At 47.4% G+C, this 24,330-nt stretch overlaps 1 pseudogene; it reads right to left on the reverse strand.

Moving 5' to 3' along the window:
* Positions 1–3,368: 3,368 nt before the first annotated feature.
* Positions 3,369–11,309, reverse strand: LOC126086229 (cytoplasmic tRNA 2-thiolation protein 1-like; annotated as a pseudogene).
* Between the last annotated feature and the right edge of the window lie 13,021 nt (positions 11,310–24,330).

Raw genomic sequence — 24,330 nt, forward strand, 5'->3', positions numbered from 1 at the left:
ATTTGAACTCACCCGGAAGCACCTCAAAAGACAGTCCTGGAGATCTGCTTCTGAAAGGCCACAACCTTGAAGATCCTATGGAGCAGTTCTACTCTACAACACATGGGGTCGCCATGAGTCAGGATCAACTGTATGGCGACTGATAGCAAATCGAGTTGAGTTTACTGAACTCAGAGCCGGGCTGTGGTCCAGCACCACGGACAGCGTCAACCCAGCTGTGAGGGTCTCCCCAGGTCAAACCTCGTGGATGGAGCGCCCCCTGGGGAAGAGTCCTGCTCTGTCTCAAATGCAAAGGGTAGAAGACCGGAGGACTTGTGCTGTTCAGGGGGCATCCAAGGTCTTCTTCGAGGCTCCCCCTGTAAGCCTGCACCTGTATCTTAGGCAAGAGGGGACTTAGTTTCAGACAGACAAGGCATTTCTCACAGGCCTCTGGTTTTTTTGCTCCTCAGAGCTGTCTCCACCCTTGCCCATTCCAGAAAACCTTGTATGTGGATCAGACTCCTCCCCTCAGTTTCTTGTATGCTGAAATTTCATTTTTGCTTTTAATCCATTCCTGTACTATCATGGAGTTCTGGATATCAGAGAACATGATTTTTGGTTCTTTTCTGTGCCTGGCTATACGTGCCATGTCCTGAGTCAGCACAAATGAAGGAATAAAGTATCAGGAGGCTGGTTGAGGAGGTAGCTTTGAAGCTGATGGGTTGCAGAAATAAATTCTAAGTTATCCTACACACGAAGTGTAAGCACTCAGATTGGAAAAGAAGCCTATGACCTCAGTGGACCACAAGATAGAGTTGTCATGAGAAGTAGAGCAGACCAGATCAGGCAAAGTAAAGGAAAGGTGGTGGTGGGGTAAGGAGAGAGAGATTCGCAAGATAACCTAAAGAGAGGAGGTCTTGTGGGGGCTGAATGAACTGTTCAAAAGTTAGGGCTTACGGGAAATCCAAGAAGTGGCTGAGAGTTATGTCCCCTCCTGAACCCACACTGACACTGGAAATCCAAAAATATCACACCCAACCTGCAGTTGAAGTCGGGCCCCAGTTCTCAGTTCCAGCCTCTGACCATAAGGCCGACCCCCAAACCCCTTGGAAATGAATTCAAGTTCAGCCATCCCTTCTTGTGTAACCAGGTCTGGACTAAGGACCAGAACAGAGAGAAACCACAACTCTATTCATTTCCTGGGGGGTGAGGGATAGAAAGTTGTGGGGAATGAGATGGGAGGGGCCATCCTGACAGGTTATCACTAGGCCTGGGTTAGCCTTTCACTTTCCTGGTAGTTGTTTAGATGAAGGGGAGGGTGTTATGGATGGAATTGTGTCCCCCTCAAAACATGTTATAAATCCTAACCCCTAATCATGTGGACAGGGGGCCCTGGTGGTGCAATGGTCAAGAGCTCAGCTGCTAACCAAAAGGTCGGCAGTTCAGATCCAGCAGCCGCTCCTTGGAAGCCCTATGGGACAAGTTCTACTCTGTCCTGTAGGGTCACTATGAGTCAGAATTGACTCAACAGCAATGGGCTTGGTTTATACATGTGGATAATAATTCCATCTGAGAATAAGGTTTGTGTTATGTTAATGAGGTCATATCAGTAGAGGGTGTGTCTTAAATCAGTCACTTTTGAGATAGAAGGAGCAGCTCATCCACAGAGAAGGAAAGGCAAATGCGGGGGGGGGGGGGGGAACAGTGGGTGGGGAGGAAGATACAGGCTACACAAAACTTGCCAAGGAACCAAGGAACAGAAGCTGAAAAGAGACAGGGACCTTTCCCCAGAGCTCACAGAGAAAGAAATCTTTCCCCTGGAGCTGGTGCCCTGAATTTGGAATTCTAGCCTCATAAACTGTCAGGAAATAAATTTCTGTGTGTTAAAGCCACTCACTTGTGGTATTTCTGTTATAGCAGCACTAGGAAACTAAGACAGAATCAAAGCTCCTAATAGAAGAGTTTGGGGCAGCTCAAGCCAGAATGAGTCTGTCTGCTCCTCCCCAGGCCACCCTGATCTCAAGACGCTGATGATGCCAAGGGGTCACAGACCAGCCCCTCCCAACCCAAGATACTGCTGCTGCCCCTTCTGTGAGTGTGTAAGGGCAAGAGGGCTGCCTGGTCTGGGGTGGGGGTGGTGCCAGGAGAGCCAGGGAAGGCTTCTAGGAAGACCTTGGAGGATTTGAGCAGGATGGGAGAGGGAGGGTGTCACTGACAAGGAAGCAGCCGAGCAAGAGCTTGGAGGTGGGATTGAGAAAACCAAGTCTCCCAAAGGGTCAAAGGGGAAGCTTCTGGGCCTCACAGCTTCCTGGAATGACAGAGCAGCAACCCTGAAACCCAGAGCCCCCTGGCGGCCAAACTTTAACATGACCAACCAAGGCTTGTTAGGTGTCATCCCACTCATAGGGACCCTACCTGTAACAGAATGAAATGTTACCCGGTCCTTTGCCATCCTCACAATTGTTGGTATGTTTGAGCCCATTGTTACAGCCACTGTGTCAGTCTATCTCATTAAAGGTCTTCCTCTTTTTTGCTGGCCCTTTACCAAGCAAGGTAAAAAAAAAAATTTATTGAACACTTTATTACCAGTTGTTTGATACTTTGTTGGGAGGTTTTGTCTATTTCTAGAAGAGGAAATGGAAGATCAGAGAGGTCACTGACCCAGGCTCACCAGGTCAGTCTCCAGAGCCCAAGGTCAGGGGAGCCAGCTGCTCCCCACCTCACAAGAGACACCAGGAGAGCCAGGGGGGTGTGGGAGAGAGCAGGGATGGAGGGGGGGTAATGCCAGTCTCAGAGCTCTAGAGTCAGGCAGACTCTAACTGGCCCCTCTCCAGCTGAGTGACCTTGGGCCGGTTACTGCACCTGTCTATGCCATATTTTACTCACTGCAGCTGCAGCCAATAAGGATGAAAAGTGGTGTGTGGGAAGAGCTCAACTCAGCACCTGCTGGCTGAGAAGCTTTTGAGGAGCCGCCTCAGGGTGATTACTGTACATGGGGGTGTGGCCACTAACTCAGGTGATTTTGCTAATCCCACTTCATGCAAATAAGACACACCAGGCACACGGAAGTGCTCAAGAAGAAAGAGAACCATTGTGAGCACCTGGAACCCAGCAGAGGCACTAGGCAAGCAGCTCCCTAGTCCCCACTCACCCAGGAATCCAAGGATGTTTAACCCCCTCCTCTCTCAGACCCAGAGCCTGGTGGCACAGTGGTTAAGAGCTCAGCTGCTAACCAAAAGCTCAGCAATTCTATTCCACCGGCTGCTCCTTGGAAACCCTATGGGGTAGTTCTACCCTGTCCTGTGGCGTCGCTATGAATCGGAATCAACTAGGTGGCATTGGGTTTGGTTTGGGTTTCCCCGACAACCAGGCATCTGGGTCCCCAGCTCCTATAGAGTTACACTATCAACACGGAAACCTGGCAAAGGAAACTCGAGTTTGCAGTGTTCACAGGCGGCCCTTGCCTTCCTAAGCGTGGGGATCCCTGCCAGAGCACACCAGGCACTAGAAGGCGGGGATGACCGCGGAGGGAGGGGGCCGGGGTCCGGCCCGTGGCAACCCCTGCGGCCTTTGCAGATGGCCAGGCGCAGCCGGCCGCGGTCCAGCCCGTCAAGCAGCGCGCAGGCCTGGCAGAGCGGGCGGCTGGCCAGCCCCCCGCAGCGGGGGCAGGCACCCGGCGGTGCGGGTTGCGCGGTGGGTGCCAGCGTCAAGTGCTCAGCCGAGTGCACGAGGTCCAGCACCACTGACGACCACACCACCTCCAGGGGCTTGGGCAGGTCTCGAGCGTGGCCGCGGAAGGCCTCGGGCGCGTTCACACACTCCTCGGAGTAGTAGTTCAGGCGGTGGAAGTGCGCGTACAGCACCACCTCCTTCTCCGAGGCGAGCTGCAGAGGGCTGCAGCGGGGTAGCGCGGCCCCCTCGCCGGGCGAGCCCAGGTGCCGCCGCCCCCCAGCCGCCCAGTGTCGCCCCGCAGGAAGTTCATGAGCACGGTCTCCGCCATGTCGTCGGCGTTGTGGCCTACGGGGAGAGACCGGAGCGCGTGAGGTGGGTGCGGGAGGAGGCGGCTGCTGGTCAAAGAGAGACCCCCCGGCACCATGAGGAGGCCAGACACAGAGATGGGGAGCAGGTGGGGGTGGGGGGCACCGGTCAGGGAGATCCGTGGACACCGTGGGACAACCAGGACAGAGATAGGGAACAGGTGAGAGGCACAGAGGGGGAGAGCAGCCCATGGAGACCCCCCTAGCACTGTGGGGCAGCCAAGTGGAGGCTGAATGTGGGCTTGGCTAGAAATGAGAGGCGGGCACACACACAGCCAACTTGCGGGTGCCCTCATCCTGCTGCCCTGTGCTAGATGCCCTTTGGTGTAGGGAGTAGAGGTGCTTTATGCTGCAAATATCATTTCAGGCTCAGTTCAAACTATAGTTCCAACTATGCAGAAGGCACAATGGTCTTTAATGGAGAGTCTCAAGAAGGTTCTAAGTGCCGTGAGAATGTGGATCACGGTGTTTTAAAAGACCAGGGAGAAAATTAGTGAATACCTACAAACCCAAACGAAAACTCATTGCCCTCAAGTCGATGCCGACTTGTAGCGCCCCTATAGGACAGAGTAGAACTGCCCATGGGTTTTCAAGGCGGTAAAAAAAAATTTTTTTAATCTTCACCGAAGCAGACTGCCACATTTCTCTCCTGCGGAGCAGCTAGTGGTTTCAAACTACTGACCTTTCAGTTAGCAGCCGAGCACTTAACCACTGCGCCACCAGGGCTCCGTATTTACACACCAATCACCATAAATTTAAGCTAAATCGACAGTTACTCTGAATTTTCTCATTTTGTACTTGAGCCTACGTAGTAAGACACTGGTCTTCTTACGGCTTCTCAAATTGGCCATCCACCCTCTCTTTGGGGCCTTGGCACAGCTGTTGCCTCTGCCCAGGATGCCCTCTCCCCCAACCTCCTATTCATTCTTCATGTAGTTACCCACTCAGCCTTCAAGTGTGAGCTCCAACACTGAGGAAAGATGTCTTTAATCTCCACCTTTCTCCCTTCACTGTATGCTTCTGCTGTAAGCTCACAAAGTCTGTGTCATTTCCCTTCGTGGCACTTATTGTCATCAAGTTGATTCCAACTCATGGCGATCCTATGTGTGCAGAGTAGAGCTGTGCTCCATAGGGTTTTCAATGGCTGTGACCTTTCAGAAGCAGACTGACAGGTCTATCTTTTGAGGAGCCTCTGGGTGTGTCCGAATCACCAACCTTTTGGCTAGTAGTTGAATGTATGTGAGAACTGAGCAAGAGCAGAGATTGCATCTGTCTTGTGCACCATTATAAGAACATTTATATACAGGCAATCCCTGGGTTCCGAATGTCTGACTTGCAGACAACTAGCAACTTGTACTTAAGAATGGGCTGCCATAAGGCCTATTATATTAAAATTTTGAGTTAAATACAATAGTTGTGATTGTGATGCTCATGAAAACACTGTGTGGTTTGAAAGTGTTTCTCAAGTATTTTATAGGCATAGAAAAGTAAAATACATACTACATACAGAACCTTATGTACCCGTTCCAACTTACCTACAAATTTGTTCGTAATCTGGGGACTGCCTGTAGTGTTTCTTGTTCTTCAGACTCTAAGTGCTTTATACATGATAATCCACCGACCTCTCAACAATCTAGGAGCTCGAGATTAATATCCCCATTTTAAAGAAAAGGTAACTGAGGCACAGAGAGCTTAGGTAATTTGCTCTAAGCCTCACAGCTTGTATGTGGTACGAAGTGTTGCTACTGTGTGCCCTTGAGTCGCTTCCAATTCATAGTGACCCTATAGGACAGAGCTGAATTGCCTCATAGGGTTTCCAATGAGTTGGAATTGACTTAATGGCAAATAACAATCTTTATGGGAGCAGATCGCCAGATATTTTCTCCTCTGGAACCAGTGGGTGGGTGCACACCAGAGCACTACTGGTATGTTGTTGTTGTTAGGTGCCGTCGAGTCAGTTCCGACTCATAGCAACCCTATGCACAACAGAACGAAACACTGCCTGGTCCTGCGCCATCCTTACAATCGTTGTTATGCTTGAGCTCATTGTTGCAGCCACTGTGTCAATCCACCTCATTGAGGGTCTTCCTCTTTTCCACTGACCCTGTACTCTGCCAAGCATCATGTCCTTGTCCAGGGACTGATCCCTCCTGACAACATGTCCAAAGTTTGCAAGACACAGCCTTGCCATCCTTGCTTCTAAGGAGAATTCTGGTTGTACTTCCTCTAAGACAAATTTGTCCGTTCTTTTGGCAGTCCATGGTGTATTCAATATTCTTTGCCAACACCACAATTCAAAGGCGTCAATTCTTCTTCAGTCTTCCTTATTCATTGTCCAGCTTTCACATGCAGATTATGTGATTAAAAATACCATGGCTTGGGTCAGGCGCAACTTAGTCTTCAAGGTGACATCTTTGCTCTTCAACACTTTAAAGAGGTCCTTTGCTGCAAATCTACCCAATGCAATGCATCTTTTGATTTCTTAACTGCTATTTCCATGGCTGTTGATTGTGGATCCAAGTAAAATGAAATCCTTGACAACTTCAATCTTTTCTCCGTTTATCATGATGTCGCTCATTGGTCCAGTTGTGAGGATTTTTGTTTTCCTTATGTTGTGAGGTGCAATCCACACTGAAGGCTGTGGTCTTTGATCTTCATTAGTAAGTGCCTCAAGTCCTCTTCACTTTCAGCAAGCAGGGTTGTGTCATCTGCATAACACAGGTTGTTAATGAGTCTTCCTCCAATCTTGATGCCTTGTTCTTCTTCATATAGTCCATCTTCTTGTATTTTCTCAGCATACAGATTGAATAGGTATGGTGAAAGAATACAACCCTGATGCACACTTTTCCTGACTTTAAACCAATCAGCATCCCCTTGTTCTGTCCGAACAACTGCCTCTTGATTTATGTAAAGGTTCCTCATGAGCACAATTAAGTGTTCTGGAAATCCCATTCTTCCCAGTGTTATCCATAGTTTGTTATGACCCACACAGTCAAATGCCTTTGCATAGTCAATAAAACACAGGTAAACATCCTTCTGGTATTCTCTGCTTTCAGCTAGGATCCATCTGACATCAGCAATGATATCCCTGGTTCCACGTCCTCTTCTGAAACCGGCCTGAGTTTCTGTCAGTTCCCTGTCGATATACTGCTGTAGCCATTTTTGAATGATCTTCAGCAGAATTTTGCTTGCGTGTGATATTAATGATATTGTTCTATAATTCCCACATTCGGGTGGATCACCTGTCTTGGGAATAGGCATAAATATGGATCTCTTCCAATCAGTTGGCCAGGAAGCTGTCTTCCATATTTCTTGGCATATACGAGTGAGCACCTCCAGCGCTGCATCTGTTTGTTGAAACATCTCAATTAATATTCCATCAATTCCTGGATCCTTGTTTTTCACCAATGCCTTCAGAGCAGCTTGGACTTCTTCCTTCAGTACCATCGGTTCCTGATCAACTACTGGTATATCAGGGTATAAAACCAAAACCGGTTGCCATCAAGTAGATTCTGACTCTTAGAGACCCTATAGGACAGAGGAGAACTGTCTCACAGGGCTTCCAAGGCTGTAGTCTTTACTGAAGCACACTGCCACATCTTCCTCCCATGGAGCAGCTGGTGGGCTCAAACCGCCTGCCTTTTGCTTAGCAGCCAAGCACTTTAACCACTGCCGCCCGGGCTCCTTATATGAGAGTATATTAGCGTCGAAATAAGAAAGAGCACAGAGAAAAAGCTGATCAAAAAAAAAAAAAAAGAGTTAAGAGACACAGTTGCATTTCTGACTGGAAATGGCTTCTGAAGGGAGGCAGCCCTCACACCCCTCCCTTTATGAAAGGAGACACAAAGAACATCTTTTGCAGGATGCAGAGAACCACATCCCCAGTCCCTAGAGAGCAGCCTTTCTATCAGTATGCGTGTACCAAGATGAGGATAGTGACATTCAAAAGCTTGCAACGCCTGCCCCACCCCATCGCAGGGATGGGCACACCCTACGCCCATAAACATTTAGGGGGTTCCAACCCCATACTGACCCAGATGTATAACCCTGGCTTCTTATTGGGCTCCTCCCCTTAGGATGCCCAGGGTCTCTTTTACCACTTGTTGGGCATGCACTCAACTCCCCTCCAATAAGCCACCCCCGTATGCGTCCCAACCCCCTTACTGTGCCAGGCCCCTCCCCGTATATGAATCCTATTTCCCCCCACCCCACCCCACCCCGCCCTCCTGCTTGCGCATGCGCTCACCTGTCACGATGCGCGTGGCTCCCAGGAAACGCGCGCCTTCCTCCAGTGCCCGGCGCTTTAGCACCCCGCAGAAGATGCAACAGGCGCGGCTTCGGCTCGACCCTGCCGTACTGCGCGCAACGCGTCCATGGGCCAGCCCCCGAGGAGCTCCCACCGCTCCGCTTCGCGCCGTACGGCCGCCAGGGCCGCGTCCCGGTAGCCGCCAATGCCCTAGTCCACCGCCACGAGGCGCAGCGATATGTCCAGGCGCGGCGCGAGCTCCCACAGCACGTGTGCCAGCACCGTGGAGTCCTTGCCGCCCGAGGCGCCCACGGCCACCACGGCCCCGGGGTCAGCAGGCGGCCTGCCAACACCGTGTGCAGCACCTCGGCCTCAAAGGCGGCGCAGAAGCAGGCGCCACACAGCGCTTGTGTGGAATGCGGGTGGCGGTGGGTGGCAAGTGGCACACGGCGGAGCTGGCATCGCCGGGGTCCCCAAGGACTGGGAGGGTTCCGCTTCTCCTGGACAGGGAGAGGAGAGGCAAGTAACACTTGGATTCCGGATTTTGGGTTCGCCATCTCCGGAGAGTCTGCCCAGATAGCGCCCCTGGCTTAAGTAGACCCTGGAGAGGTGGGTGTGGGAGGAGCAGACTTCTGGAGATAGGAAGGGTTATACGTCCACCTTATACCCAGCTTCTCCACAGGACTAGAAATAGTGACTTTGGACTCGTCTCTCTACTCCCTGGATCTAAAGCCAACCAGTACTGGGGTCCACCTCTTGAGGTCATCAGATCAAGTGCCACCCCTGCTAGAAAACCAGCTTGGCTCCCCTCTCTAAGACCTTGGGCGTTTGAGGCCCTACATGGTCTGGCCCCACCCAGACCATTTGGGTAGACTTCCAGCAGGTCTTCCAGCACTTCACAGCTTTGCCCAGCTGTTGCCATTGCCTGGAACACTGCTCCCCACATTGGGCAAGCCTGACTCTTATTAACTTTCAAGTCTCAGCTTAGACTCTTGATTCATTCAGCAAATAATCCACTGAGACACCTCCTCTCTAGGCACTGTGGACATAGCAGTGAGCTAGACAGGAAAGGTTGCAGCCCTCAGGGCACTAATATTCTAGTGGAGGAGCGAAACCATGATAAGTAAATAACCAAGATTGTTTCCAAATATGAGGAATAATATGAAGGAATTATCCCAGGTGACATGACTGGCGGCGCAACAAATAAGCGCTCAGCTGCTAACGGGTACACTGGTGGTTCTAACCCACCAAGGGGCTCCCCATGGGAGAAAGACCTGGCTATCTGCTCCTGTTAAAACTTACACGCTAGAAAACCCTATGGGGCAGTTCTACTGTCACATGGGGTCACAAAGGTAGAGAAACTGTAGGGCTTGGAACTGGTTATATTTTGGTTTGACTCCCTGCTGAGAATTTGCACTTCACATAATCACCTGGGGATCTTAAATTTTAACAAGACCTTGTTAAAATGTAGATTCTGATTCAGTACATCTGGGGTGCAAAAGCAAATCCCAGCAGGGGATCAAACTAAAAATAACCTCTTTGAAGTCCTCAAAGACCAGGGAGGAGCTGCTGTAATGATGTAAATCAAAATCAAACCTGTTGCTATTGAATCAATTCCAACTCATGGTGCCCTTATGTGGTACAAAGTAGAACTGCCCCATAGGCTTTTCTTGGCTGTAATCTTTAAGGAAACAGATCACCAGGGCTTTCTTCTGCAGCCCCGCTGAGTGGGCTCAAATGGCCAACCTTTAGGTTAGCTGTTGTTAGGTGCCCTTGAGTCGCTTCCGACTCATAGCGACTCTACAGGACAAAGTAGAACTGCCCCATAGGGTTTCCAAGGAGCCACTGGTGGATTTGAACTGCCGAGCTTTGGTTAGCAGCCGAGCTCTTAACCACTATGCCACCAGGGCTCCAATAAAACTCACTCTGGTGGGATTCCAACCCATGACCTTTGAATTGCTCTTTTCATCACTAGAAGTCCAATGTGCTATCCGCTGCACCACAGAACCACTTAAAAATATTTTGTTTATACATACCCAGTGCCTTCAAGTCGATTCCAATTCATAGCGACTCTACAGGGCAGAACAGAACTGCCCCATAGGGTTTCCAAGGAGCAGCTGGTCGATTCGAACTGCCAACCTTCTGGTTAGCAGACCAGCTCTTAACCACTATGCCACCAGAGCTCCTGTCTGTGCCAGCCAGGGACCTTGGAATGAACCAGGTGAACAATAAATGGTGGCTTGGACCAGAGTGGGGAGCCCTGGTGGCACTGTCTTATAGGGTTGCTGTGAGTCGAAATCAACTCCAGGGCAAAGATTTTTTTGTGAACCAGAGTGGAGGTGGTGAGAAGTGGTGGGATTTGGATATATTCTGCATGTAGAGCCGATGAGGCTCACAAAGACTTGGGGGAGGGATGTAGATGAGCAAAACAGAAGATGCAGGACAACTTCAGGTTTTGGCCAGAACATCTGGAAGGATACTGGAACCACTTGGGGGGAAAGAGGGCAAAGGATTGTAAAAGGAGTAGGTTTAGGGCAGAGAATCTGGAATCTCGTTTGAATATGTTAGATTTGAGGTCCTGTGCCGTAGTAAGTCTTTGATGAACCCTGGGCTGTGTCTAGCGCCTCCTCTGGGCTCCCACAGCCACCTGAGCGCCCCCTAGGCCAGCCCTGACACCCTCGGTTCTAACTAGGACAGAGGAGGGTGCTCTCGGACCGCTCCAAGTTTGGAGGGGCGGGACCGGGGAGTCAGACGCTGCTGCAGTGTCCAAAGCGGCTCAACAGGGTCAAGAGCTGCCTAGGCCACTAAAGCCCGGAAGGCCGTGGGGGAGACTGGTGTTGGAGGATCACGGAGAGGCGAGTCATCTCTCCAGGGACGCCTAACGGGCTGCGTGGGAGAGAAATACGGAGACCCTAGACTCTTTAGAGGTATCTGGACAAAGGGCCAGTACCAGCTAGCCGCGGAACGGGATACTAACGTGGGCAAAACACCGCGCGGAGAGGTCCTGGCTGCAGGAAAATGCTGATACGGTGAAAAGACTACGGCTCCCAGAAGGCTTTGGGTCTACCCGCCTACTACTCCCCAGAGCCCCATGCGGCGGCTTGGCTCAAAGCGTTTAATGCTCTGGGACAAGCTGGCCTACAACTCCCTGCGAACTTTGCTGCGCTTTGTCCACAACTCCCAGAGTGCCCTAGGTCGGCCCCGCCTGTTTCCGGTCTGCGCCTCCGCCCGAGCATGTGCAGCGTTTGAACCTTGTGCACTTCTGCATGCTGCGAGTTGTGCAGTTTATTCCAAGGATGAAATGGCTATGTTCAGATTTTCTCTTTTTGTGGGAGTACGATAGGGTTTGAGATGCGGGTGGGCGGGCCTCGGGGTCAGAGGGGGATCAGGGGTATGAAAAAGAGTGCGTTCGGCGGACAGAGACCAAGGATTGAGCCGTATCGCGATGGGATGCAGGGTCGGCTTTCGCGCGCGCGCGCCCCCTGCAGGGGTGGGAATTGTATGCGTGCCCAGACCTAAGGGCAAGGACAGTTAAGACGCTGTGTGGGCTGGGCTCTCTGTGCACGCGCGTAGCTCAAAGCGGTTTGTAGATCTCTGCGCACTGGGCTCGGGACATGAACACGGTAATAGTTAATGCGCAGGCGTGGGGCAGTTACCAGTACCCTCCCCAGCTAGGTGCAGTTGGAGGCAGAACTCCGAATGGAGGGCCGCAGAGAGAAAGGGTTTCCCAGACCATGAGTACCAAGAGCAAGGAACAGAGCACGCCCAAGAGAAAGTGTAGAGCCTGCTTTCCAGGTCCCATCTCTCCAAACTGCTCCCACCTGCATATTCTGAGAGCTTCCTGACTCTACCCCCTGTGAGGTACGTGATAGGGAGGGTTGAGGATGAAGAGTGATAGGAGCACAGTCCTTTCTGTGGGTTCGTGAGCCTGTTGTGAGTGGTGAACTCTGGTCATGGGGCTCATTCATTTAATAGTCATTTCCTGAGTCTTACTGTGTGCCAGACGATGTGCTCTGGGGACACGTGTGTCAGGCCTGGTCTCCCTCCAGAGCTTCTGGCCTGGTTGGGGAGGTAACCAGAAGTTGGGGGCTACAGAAGCCCAGAGACCACAAGCACTGCTAGTAGGAAAAACAACACTTAATGAACAACTGGAGCATGCCAGACACGGTGCTTTATACTTCCCATGTACCATCCTGTTTCCTCATCTGTAAATTTGGGATTATAATAGTACCTGCCTCATTGAGTTAAGATCAAGTGAGTTAACATGGAAAGTGTTCAGAATAGCGCTTGGTCAAAGTAAGTGTTCAATAAGTGTTTATTATTTTCATCTCATTTAATCCTCATATTCACAGAGATGGCTTCCTGCTCTGGGCCAGACCTAATTTTTGTTTTTTTAAAGCAAGCAGGGAAAAGAGCGTTTCAAGACCCCAGGCAGCCTACAGATAATCTAAGTCAGTGTTTCTCAACAGAGGATGATTTTGTCCCCTAGGGAACAATTGGCAATATCTGGAGACAACTTTGGAGTTCTACTGGATTCTCATTTAGGTCCCCAGAATCACCAAGCACAAAGCCTGGTGCAGAAGGTGCAAGGTGTTCAAGACCATTCTTGATCTACTCCTGGTTTACTCTTCCTTTACTATCCTCTGTTATCTCAACCCCAGTGAACACAAAGCTGTGGGATGTGGTGGTTAAGGCTCTGGGACCACACTGTCTAGTTCAGATTTGGAACTACCGTGTCCTAGTTGCATATCATTGGACAAGTTACATGATGTACCTAGGCCTCAGCTTCCTTATCTGTAAAATAGGATAAATTATAGTACAACCCTCATAGAGTCAGAGCAGTGGTTCTCAGTCATGAGTGATTTTACTTCCCAGGGGACATTTGACAAATCTGGAGACATTTTTGATTGTCACAGCTGAGTATGAGGGTACAAAGCATCTAGTGGGTAGAGACCAGGAATATTTCTAACCTTCAACACACAGGGCAGCCCTCGCAATAAAGAATGATCTGGTCCAAAATGTCCGTAGTGTCAAGGTTGAGAAACCCTGGGTTGGAGAGTGAAAAATAATGCTTGATGAGTGCTTAAATGGCCCTTGGCCTGTAGTAAGTGCTCAGTAGGTATTGAGTACCGTTTAACTACTGCCTCCTAAGCACACTGGACTCTCGTGCTTCCACACTTCTGCCGAGAATGCCCTTGCTTCTCTTTGCATGGGAGTGAATGCTACTCAACCTTCACGACCTATCTATAAAACCACATCTTTGGGGAAGCCTTCCCTGACCACTAACTTCATCATTCTCCAACACATCCTCAACCAGGCAATGGAGGAACTCTGGAGTCAGACTCACAAGCCTGGACTCAACTTCAAGCTCTTATTCTTGAGTGACTTCAGACAAGTGCTTTCCTGTGTGTCTCAGTGCCCTTACCTGTTAAATAAAGGGTGGCTTCCGGGATGAAAAGGCCCAGCACAGGGTAGGTCTTTGGCTAGTGATAAGGCCCCCTTTATGGAATATCCTAGTCAATAAAACCTAACTGTTTAGTATTGGCTTAGATTGGGGGAAAATGTTAGAAATAAATTAATAGTATCTGCCATGGAAAGAATAGGAACTAGCAAAATTGTCTTTATCACCAGAAGAGTTAAAAAGAACAACGTCTACAAGAGACCCACATCTAACGCATAAGGACACAAAGTTTGAAAGTAAAAGGGTGGGGAAAGCTATACCGGGAAAATAACCCAAAGAAAACTGAGTTTAGCTGCTGTGGTGTGGTAGATCGCTTTTGTGTGGCCTTTGTGGCCATGATCTTGTAACTCCACCCAGGTGATTGGGTGGGACGGTGCAAATAAGGTATTGGTCAGTTTTGCCATCCTGCTGGGCTTGAAATGAGCCATTCCAGAGGCAGGAAAGAGACGAACCCACCAGCACCAAGTAAGGAGAACCAAGACGGGAGCATGTCTTTGGACCCAGGATCCCTACGCTGAGAAGCTCCCGGAACCAGAAGACAGAGAGAGCTGTGACAGCGAAGATGACAGAGGCCAAGGGCCAGAGAGAGGCGTGCCTGCAGGCACAGCTGAGAACAGCCTGTCCTGATGGAAGAGCTGTATCCTGAGCCTCCCTAAACCTGAATTGTAACCTATTATTTTCCTAATGAACTCCACAATCGTGAGTATTGTCTGTGAGTTCCGTGTGGCCGTTGCAATGAATTATTGAACCCAGCGGAGAAGTAGAGTGTGCCGTGGGTGGGACAGTTGGTGTCAGAATTGGTAAAGATGGTGGAGGGGGAGGCGTGTTTGACCTCTGCCTCTTAGGAATCAGCCTTAGGCTGTTGATCTTTTTTTTTTTTTTTTAATTTTTTTTATTAACTTTTATTAAGCTTCAAGTGAACGTTTACAAATCCAATCAGTCTGTCACATGCAAGTTTACATACATCTTACTCCATACTCCCCCTTGCTCTTCCCCTATTGAGTCAGCCCTTTCAGTCTCTCCTTCCGTGACAATTTTGCCAGCTTCTCTCTCTCTCTATCCTCCCATCCCCCCTCCAGACAAGAGCTGCCAACACAGTCTCAAGTGTCCAGCTGATATAATTAGCTCACTCTTCATCAGCATCTCTCTCCCACCCGCTGACCAGTCCCTTTCATGTCTGATGACTTGTCTTCGGGGATGGTTCCTGTCCTGTGCCGACAGAAGGTCTGGGGAGCATGGCCGCCGGGATTCCTCTAGTCTCAGTCAGACCATTAAGTATGGTCTTTTTGTGAGAATTTGGGGTCTGCATCCCACTGATCTCCTGCTCCCTCAGGGGTTCTCTGCTGTGCTCCCTGTCAGGGCAGTCATCGATTGTGGCCGGGCACCAACTAGTTCTTCTGGTCTCAGGATGATGTAGGTCTCTGGTTCATGTGGCCCTTTCTGTCTCTTGGGCTCCTAGTTGTCGTGTAACCTTGGTGTTCTTCATTTTCCTTTGCTCCAGGTGGGTTGAGACCAATTGATGCATCTTAGATGGCCACTTGTTAGCCTTTAAGACCCCAGACGCCACATTTCAAAGTGGGATGCAGAATGTTTTCATAATAGAATTATTTTGCCAATTGACATAGAAGTCCCCTCAAACCATGTTCCCCAGACCCCCGCCCCTGCTCCGCTGACCTTTGAAGCATTCATTTTATTCCAGAAACTTCTTTGCTTTTGGTCCAGTCCAATTGAGCTGACCTTCCATGTATTGAGTATTGTCTTTCCCTTCACCCAAAGCAGTTCTTATCTACTGATTAATCAATAAAAAACCCTCTCCCTCCCTCCCTCGCTCCCCCCTTTGTAACCACAAAAGTATGTGTTCTTCTCAGTTTTTACTATTTCTCAAGATCTTATAATAGTGGTCTTATACAATATTTGTCCTTTTGCCTCTGACTAATTTCGCTCAGCATAATGCCTTCCAGGTTCCTCCATGTTATGAAATGTTTCAGAGATTCGTCACTGTTCTTTATTGATGCGTAGTATTCCATCGAGTGAATATACCACAATTTATTTACCCATTCATCCATAGATGGACACCTTGGTTGCTTCCAGCTTTTCGCTATTGTAAACAGAGCTGCAATAAACATGGGTGTGCATATATCTGTTTGTGTGAAGGCTCTTGTATCTCTAGGGTATATTCCGAGGAGTGGGATTTCTGGGTTGTATGGTAGTTCTATTTCTAACTGTTTAAGATAACGCCAGATAGATTTCCAAAGTGGTTGTACCATTTTACATTCCCACCAGCAGTGAATAAGAGTTCCAATCTCTCCGCAGCCTCTCCAACATTTATTATTTTGTGTTTTTTGGATTAATGCCAGCCTTGTTGGTGTGAGATGGAATCTCATCGTAGTTTTAATTTGCATTTCTCTAATGGCTAATGATCGAGAGCATTTTCTCATGTATCTGTTGGCTGCCTGAATATCTTCTTTAGTGAAATGTGTGTTCATATCCTTTGCCCACTTCTTGATTGGGTTGTTTGTCTTTTTGTGGTTGAGTTTTGACAGAATCATATAGATTTTAGAGATCAGGCGCTGGTCTGAGATGTCATAGCTGAAAATTCTTTCCCAATCTGTAGGTGGTCTTTCTACTCTTTTGGTGAAGTCTTTAGATGAGCATAGGTGTTTGATTTTTAGGAGCTCCCAGTTATCAGGTTTCTCTTCATCATTTTTGGTAATGTTTTGTATTCTGTTTATGCCTTGTATTAGGGCTCCTAGGGTTGTTTTTTCTTCCATGATCTTTATCATTTTAGTCTTTATGTTTAGGTCTTTGATCCACTTGGAGTTAGTTTTTGTGCATGGTGTGAGGTATGGGTCCTGTTTCATTCTTTTGCAGATGGATATCCAGTTATGCCAGCACCATTTGTTAAAAAGACTATCTTTTCCCCAATTTACTGACACTGGTCCTTTGTCAAATATCAGCTGCTCGTACGTGGATGGATTTATATCTGGGTTCTCAATTCTGTTTCATTGGTCTATGTGCCTGTTGTTGTACCAGTACCAGGCTGTTTTGACTACTGTGGCTGTATAATAGGTTCCGAAATCAGGTAGAGTGAGGCCTCCCACTTTCTTCTTTTTCAGTAATGCTTTGCTTATCCGGGGCTTCTTTAGGCTGTTAATCTTGTTTCTTCTTCCCCCTTGTGAAGTTAGAGGAGGTCAGATGCCGCCCCACGCCATTTTTACAGCTACATTAACCACAAGGCAAAGTTTGAGTTGAAAAACACTATTACCACACCATAAATGAAAAAAGGAATAACTAGAATGATAAAACACTTCTAATCTTGAATGCATCTAACCACATAGCCTCAAAATAAAGCTGCATTTAACACGATAGCAAGAAGAAATTGACACTTCTGCAAGCACTGGGTGACATTTTAACACATCTCAGTGGTTAATCAAGTAGAAAAAAATAGTAAAGCTTTGGAAAATTTGAACAAAATGACTAAAACGCTTGAACTAAAGAATGTAAATGGAACCCTGTACCCAAAGATTAGAGAATATACATTTTTTCCAGGCACACATGGAATGTTTACAGGCGTTTTAGATGTGGGTGTCTGTTACGGCAGCTGCCTGTGGCTATTGAGCCCTTGAACTGTGGAGAGTCTGAACTGAGATCTATAAAATACACGCTGTGAGTATAAAATACACACTGGATTTGAAGACTTAGTATAAAAAAATATGAAATATCTCACTAGCTTTTATGCTGATTACATGTTGAAATGATAATATTTTTGATATACTGGATTAAGTGAAATATTAATTGCACTGGTTTAATTTATCAATATGGATCCTAGGTCCCTGGGTGGCGCAAACAGTTAAGCAGGGTAAGTGCTTGGCTACTAGCTGAAAGGTTGGCTCTTTGAACCCACCCAGAGGCTCTTCAGAAGACAGACGTGATGATCCGCGTCCAAGAGGTCCCAGCTTTGAAAGCCATATGGAGCAGCTCTACTCTGTACACATGGGGTTGTCATGATTCGGAATCAGCTCGCAGCAACAAACAATAACAACAACTAGAAGATTTTTGATTACATATGTTGTATTTCTATTGGACAACACTGCTGTAGATCACAAGCAAGCCTCAGCAAATAGCAAAGCTGCCCTGCCCTGCTAGGACAAGGAACTTTTAACAAAGAAGCTTAATAAGTTGACTTTTGATCCAACCCAAATTTTCCCACTGGGTTCATGATTTAGGAGAGTATATAAAACAGTGTTTCATGGATCTTAAAAGTAGCTAAGATATAAGGGGTTTGAATATGTGTCTGTGGTAGGAGGGTGTTTGTGGTTTGTCTGAATGTGTGTGTGGGGGGAGTATATATTACTGTAGTCATCTTAAAACATTTTTGCTTATGAAACCCCAAAACACTTTTGAAAAACTTTGTACCAACTCCCTCATTTTAGGTTGAAATCTGAAAAATTTCAACACAAGTTTTAAGTGTGTTTTGTTGTTGTTCCTAGGAGGTAGAAAACTATCCATTTTATAAGGTGGCGTGAGATGAGAATTGGCTGTTAATGGAATAAATCTTTCATGACATGACTCGATTAAATCAGTTTTAATTACCTTAGAGAGTAATGCACCCCAATTCTAAAAGAAACCATTAATTTTGTTTTTTTTTAACTTGGGTAGCTCATATAGTGTAACTTGAAAAATTTGATTGTTCTAGAAAACAATTGAGTTCTATTTTTAAAAATTAGCTTTACTACCCTATATTGCTTTGGTTGGTCTGAATACAGAACATCCCAGCATGAGCCAAGCTTCACCCTTATCCTGCTTTCCTAGTTCTGCTGTAACAGACATACCACAAGGGGGTGGCTTTAACGAACGGAAATTTATTTTCTCACAGTTTAGAAGGCTAGAAGTCCGAATGCAGGGCACCAGTTCTACAGGAAGGCTCTTTCTCTGTCAGCTCTCAGGGAAAACCTTTTTATTTTTCCAGCTTCTATAACCCCAGCCTTTCTTGGTTCCTCGGTGATTTCCATGTGGGATCTATCTTCTCCATTTGTGCTTACTTCTCGGTGCCTAATCTCTTTTTATATCTCAAAAGTGGTTAGGTTTAGGAAACACCTTACACTGATAGGGCCTCATTGACATAATGAAGAAAACCTTATTCCCAGATGGGATTTCATCCACAGGTACAGGGATTAGGGTTTACAAAATATATTCCTGAGGAACACAATTCAATCCCTAACAACCCTTAATTGAAATGTATGAAATAGAAATACAGGGAGCTGCCCAGAAAGTCTTCAGATCCTTGTGCACATACCCTACTTTGAAGACCCCTGCTTTGTGAGATAAGACACTTCTTACCTTCTCACCAAGTGAGCAAGTTTAGGGAGTGAGACGGACCAGCTGCCTTAGACCAATAGCACAGTATGATTTGGGGCATGTATTTCTGAGCCAGAGTCTCTAGGCAGCCCAAATGGTTAAGCACTTGACTACTAGCTGAAAGGTTGGTGGTTCAAAACCACCCAGAGACACGTCGGAAGACAGGCCTGTCAATCTGCTTCTGAAAGGACACAGCCTTGAAAACCCTATGAAGCAGTTAGTCTACTCTGCACACATGAGGTCATCATGAATTGGAATCAACTCGATGACAACTAACAATAACAACATTTCAGAGCCTAACAAATCCAGCCAGAAAGATATTTTCCTGAGTGGCAGGGGGAACTCCACTTAAAGAAGAAACTCGCATTTCTAGCGTATTTTCTTTAGAAAGAGGATGTTTTGATGTCACACGTTTTCTCTGATGCGCTGTGTGTGTTCTGGAACAGTGTGGCCATTTGAATATGTGCAGTGTGTGACTTAGGTCTGTCAGGGGTCCTGTCTGCCTTTTCATTATAGCCGTTTCCAACCAGAGCTAAACACTTCTCAAATTCTTACTCAGAGATTGAATAGTTAAGTCATAGTCCGTTAATTTCTGTGAAGCCCTACCAAACTAAAAAGCTAGTTGCTGTTGAGTCAATTCTAACCCATGGTGACTCCATGTGTGTCAGAGTAGAACTGCACTCCACAGGGTTTTTAGGAGAAAAAGGGGAATTTGACAAGCCTGGGTTGGGGCAGTGAGAGCCTTACGCATTCTTGCCCTCTAACCACTGCCTCCCTTGGGCTAACTCAGAAAACAGAGCTGAAGTGGAGGAGGAAGGGGCCACCGTTCCAAAGGGACCCGGGAGATCCAGACTTGGAAATCTCTGGGGGAGACCCTCCTGAATCGCCCCAAATCAGTAGGTTCCTAAGGACGGAAGAAACACACTGCAGGAGCCAGAGGGATTTTTCTGAAGTATCATTTATGAAATTATGAATGCAAATGGAATATCATTTACTATTATCAAAGGAAAGACTAATTGCTAGAAAAGGTAAAAGAGTCAGCAAAAGAACAAGGGAACCCCTTCATGAGATGGATTGACGTGGTGGTTGCAAGAATGTGCTCAAATATACCAAAGATTGTGAGGATGGTACAGGAGGGGACAATGTCACATTCTGTTATACATAAAGTTGCCATGAATGGGAGCCGACTCCATGGCACCCACCAACAACCCAAACCCAAAAACCAAACCCACTGCCGTTGAGTCGATTCCGACTCATAGTGACCCTACAGGACAGAGTAGAACTGCCCCATAGAGTTTCCAAGGATAACACATTCTGTTAATTGGAATCATGTAATATGCATGAGGGTTGCTGCTAGTTTAAGATATCAAAGCTATTTCTTGGTATTTTAAGTAACTTTGGGAAAAAGTTACTTAAAAAAAAAACATGCAGGCAATTTTATCCTATCAATTTTATGATGGTTTTCTTTTTCTACAGCAGTAAAATGGAGAGTCTCTTTTTTGCTCAAGTAAGAAGCACACACCCTTATGCCTTCACACGTATAGTCACAAGTTGTTTTTTTAAAGATCATTATTCATAGTTAAATTTTCTCCATCAAGAGTACCAAATACAGTAGCCCTGTGTCTTAAGTCGCTGTGAGTTGGAATCGACTCAACGGCAATGGGTTTGGTTGGGTTTGGTGTCTTAAGTCATAATGCCTATGATTACAATGGGAATTACAAACCAAGGAATAAGAAAACAATCATTTCTTCTGAAACTACAAAACTCTCAGGGTCTAAAATGCCTCTCACATGCTTGCTGCGGAGCCAGAGGAGTCCTTTTTACTGGGCTTTCCGGAAGACAAACCACACTTTGAGAGCACCAGCCTTTCCTGTGTTAGCACCAGGAGGAAGTCTGTTAAGTATGAGTCTAGATGTCGTCACGTGGGATGACACGTAGCCCACACACTTGCTCTCAGTTGGTGGCTCCACAGAAACCACTGGATGCATTTGACTCCTGCGTGAAGAGCCATGCTCCAAAGAGCACACACACAATCTAAAAATCGTCAGTCCTCCAAGTTCACTGTTCCTTCTTGCCTCCACCAATTGCTGTCAAGTCGGCTCTAACTCATGACAACCCAATGTGTATCAAAATAGAACTGTGCCCCATAGGGTTTTCAATGGCTTATTTTTTGGAAGTAGATTGCCAGGCATTTCTTTCAAGGTGTTCTGGGTGGATTCTAGCCTTCAACCTTTTGGTTAGCAGCTGAGCACGTTAACTGTTTGCACACCCAGAGACTCCATCACCCTTGTGTGGAAAACAGAAGTAGACTCACCATTGAGGCTTTGTTGGCAATTCCTGCTTATAGGACAGCTGAACACCTGGCTAGCACAGCATGACTCGGATTCTGTCCACAACCTATAGCATTCACATCTGGGAATGGGGATCATTATGAGCCCCCAGTTTCCAGCCCAGCAACCTCATCCACAAAATGCTGTTGAGCCACCAGGATATTTTAAGGACTTGTATTGGTGTTGCCAAAGATTGAATCTAACCAAAATTCCCGAGAAGTTCTCTTTGATACTTGATTGTCTTCTTAGTGTGAATGAGATACATTTCTACTTCATCTGGGGTCTAATTTCTTCTTGTTTCACTTAAAGGAGGGGTGTCTGAATCTAGAAACGTCACTTAGAAGCCTGGAGGATCAGTTTTACATGGCGTTTCTTGACATTGTCTTGTAACTCCCATCCAAGTAATTGGGTGGGACTGTGCAAATAAGGTCATTGTGGCCCACCAAGGGGATTGGTCAGTTTTGCTCTCCTGCTAGGCTTAAAAGGAGCATCCAGGGGTGGGAAGAGAGGATCTCACTACCACCAAAGAAGAAGAACCAAGAGTGAAGTGTGTCCTTTGAACCAGGGATCCCTGTGTTGAGAAGCTCCTGGAACCAGAGGAGAGAGAGAGAGAGAGAGCTGTAACACTGCAGATGGTGAGAAGCAGTGGCAGAGAAATGGCAGCAGGAAAGACTGGCAGGAGTCAGCGAAATAGGCATCTCAGCCCACGGAGCCAGAAAGCTGTGTGCCTTTGGACAGTAGGGTGCCTCCAGGCACATTGTGGAGCTAGGTTTGCCGATCCCTGAGCCCTTTTGGGCCGAGGCTTGCTGGTGGAGTAGGGTGCCTTGAGGCACTTATCGACAGAGCTAAAAGAGCTTTGTAACACTTGCCTGAGCGGGGCAGAGACCAGGGGCAGAGAGAAGACTGCCTGCGAGCATGGCTGAGAAGAGGCTGGCCTGATGGAAGAACTGTATCCTGAGTGTTCCTGAACCTGAATTGTAATCTGTTACTTTCCTAATAAACCCCCTAATCATGAGTATTGCCTGTGAGTTCTGTGTGGCCGTTGCAATGAATCATCAAATTTAGCTGCTGTCGAAGAACTAGTTGGTGCCCAGCCACAATCGATGACTGCCCTGACAGGGAGCACAACAGAGAACCCCTGAGGGAGCAGGAGATCAGTGGGATGCAGACCCCAAATTCTCACAAAAAGACCATACTTAATGGTCTGACTGAGACTAGAGGAATCCCGGCGGCCATGGTCCCCAAACCTTCTGTTGGCACAGGACGGGAACCATCCCCGAAGACAATTCATCAGACATGAAAGGGACTGGACAGTGGGTGGGAGAGAGATGCTGATGAAGAGTGAGCTAATAATATCAGGTGGACACTTGAGACTGTGTTGGCATCTCCTGTCTGGAGGGGGGATGGGAGGATAGAGAGAGTGGGAAGCTGGCAAAATTGTCACGAAAGGAGAGACTGGAAGGGCTGACTCATTGGGGGAGAGCAAGTGGGAGTACGGAGTAAGATGTATGTAAACTTATATGTGACAGACTGACTTGAATTGTAAACGTTCACTTGAAGCTCAATAAAAGTTAAGAAAAAAAAATTTAGCTGCTGTTGAAGGGACAGCTGGTGTCAGAATTGGTAAAAATGGTGCAGAGAAGATGCATGTCTGACTTCTGCCTCGTAGGAATCAGCCTTGGGCTATCGATCTTTATTCTTCTTCCCCCGGTGAAGTTAAAGGAGGTCATATGCCGTTGCCACTCCATTTTTACAGTATGCCATGAAAGAATACATCTAGTGCTTTTGCAGCTGACGAACTGGAAGGAATCCCACTAGCAAGTAGCTCTTCCTTATGTCTGCACCATAATAGAATTTGCTACTGAAACTGGATTCTTGCTTCTTCAGTGCTTCAGCTGCCCCCAGATTTAAAGATTTTCTATCCTTGATCATACCGTATTGCCCCAAATTTGTGATTTAATCCCAAACCTGCGAACTCTGATGAGAGGATTTTCTAGTTTATCTAAAAATAGAGTCACTGATTTACTTAAAAGGACACCAGCTTGTAACTTTTCAGTTGTCTTTTGACAAGCTCATTATTCATATATTTGTATGCTTCAGCTTGGTTCCAGAATGGTAGCTGACACCAGCATGGACCAGCACAATTCCTACTCATTTCTGCTCATGGGCTCCATTTACTTCCAGCCCAAAATCTTCCCCTGGGATGAAACTGGAGAGCAGAGTTTATGAATCCACCTCATTCTCTACTGTCTTTTCACAAGATTTCCAGTTTCCATTGTAAAGATAGCACCCTTCTCTCCAAGATGTTCTTCTCCTCCTGATAAACTCCTGTTCATCCTTCAAGTGCTCTTCATCCAGGGAGTCTTTTCCAAGTCCTTTAGTCTCTGTATTCTGTCTGGGATATCTGTCTACCACTCATTCATTCATTCACTCATTCATCATCCATTTCCTGGGGCTTTCTCTGTACCAGCCCCTGTACAGGAAAATGCTGGACACCCAAACACCTGCTCTCAGAAAGCTCCTAGTCTGGTGGGGGAGGCTGACACAGACGATCACAATCTAGGATGATCAGATTGTGGTAGAAGGAAATACAGGGACTGTGGAAGCCCCCAAGGGGCTACTTGATGCTTGGTCATCGAGAATGATGACCAAGAGTGGGGAAGGTCCCTTCTAGAAGGGAGAACCTAGCCCAGCCCTGGAATAATGCTGTGCATAGTTCACTCCCTGAACTATGCACATTGGATACCTTAGCACAACAACCCAACAAGGTTGATCCTTGTCTGTCCTACAGACAAGGACATTGAGACTTAGAGAGATTAAGTCAGTCATCCGGGGGAGCCACACAGCTGATGTCAGAGGGTTTGGGGAGGGGCAAGCTAGAAGAAGAGATGAGGCTGCACAAGGTAGCTTCTTTCCCCA

This window comes from Elephas maximus, chromosome 11 (genome assembly GCF_024166365.1).
Source record: "Elephas maximus indicus isolate mEleMax1 chromosome 11, mEleMax1 primary haplotype, whole genome shotgun sequence".
NCBI lineage: Eukaryota > Metazoa > Chordata > Mammalia > Proboscidea > Elephantidae > Elephas > Elephas maximus.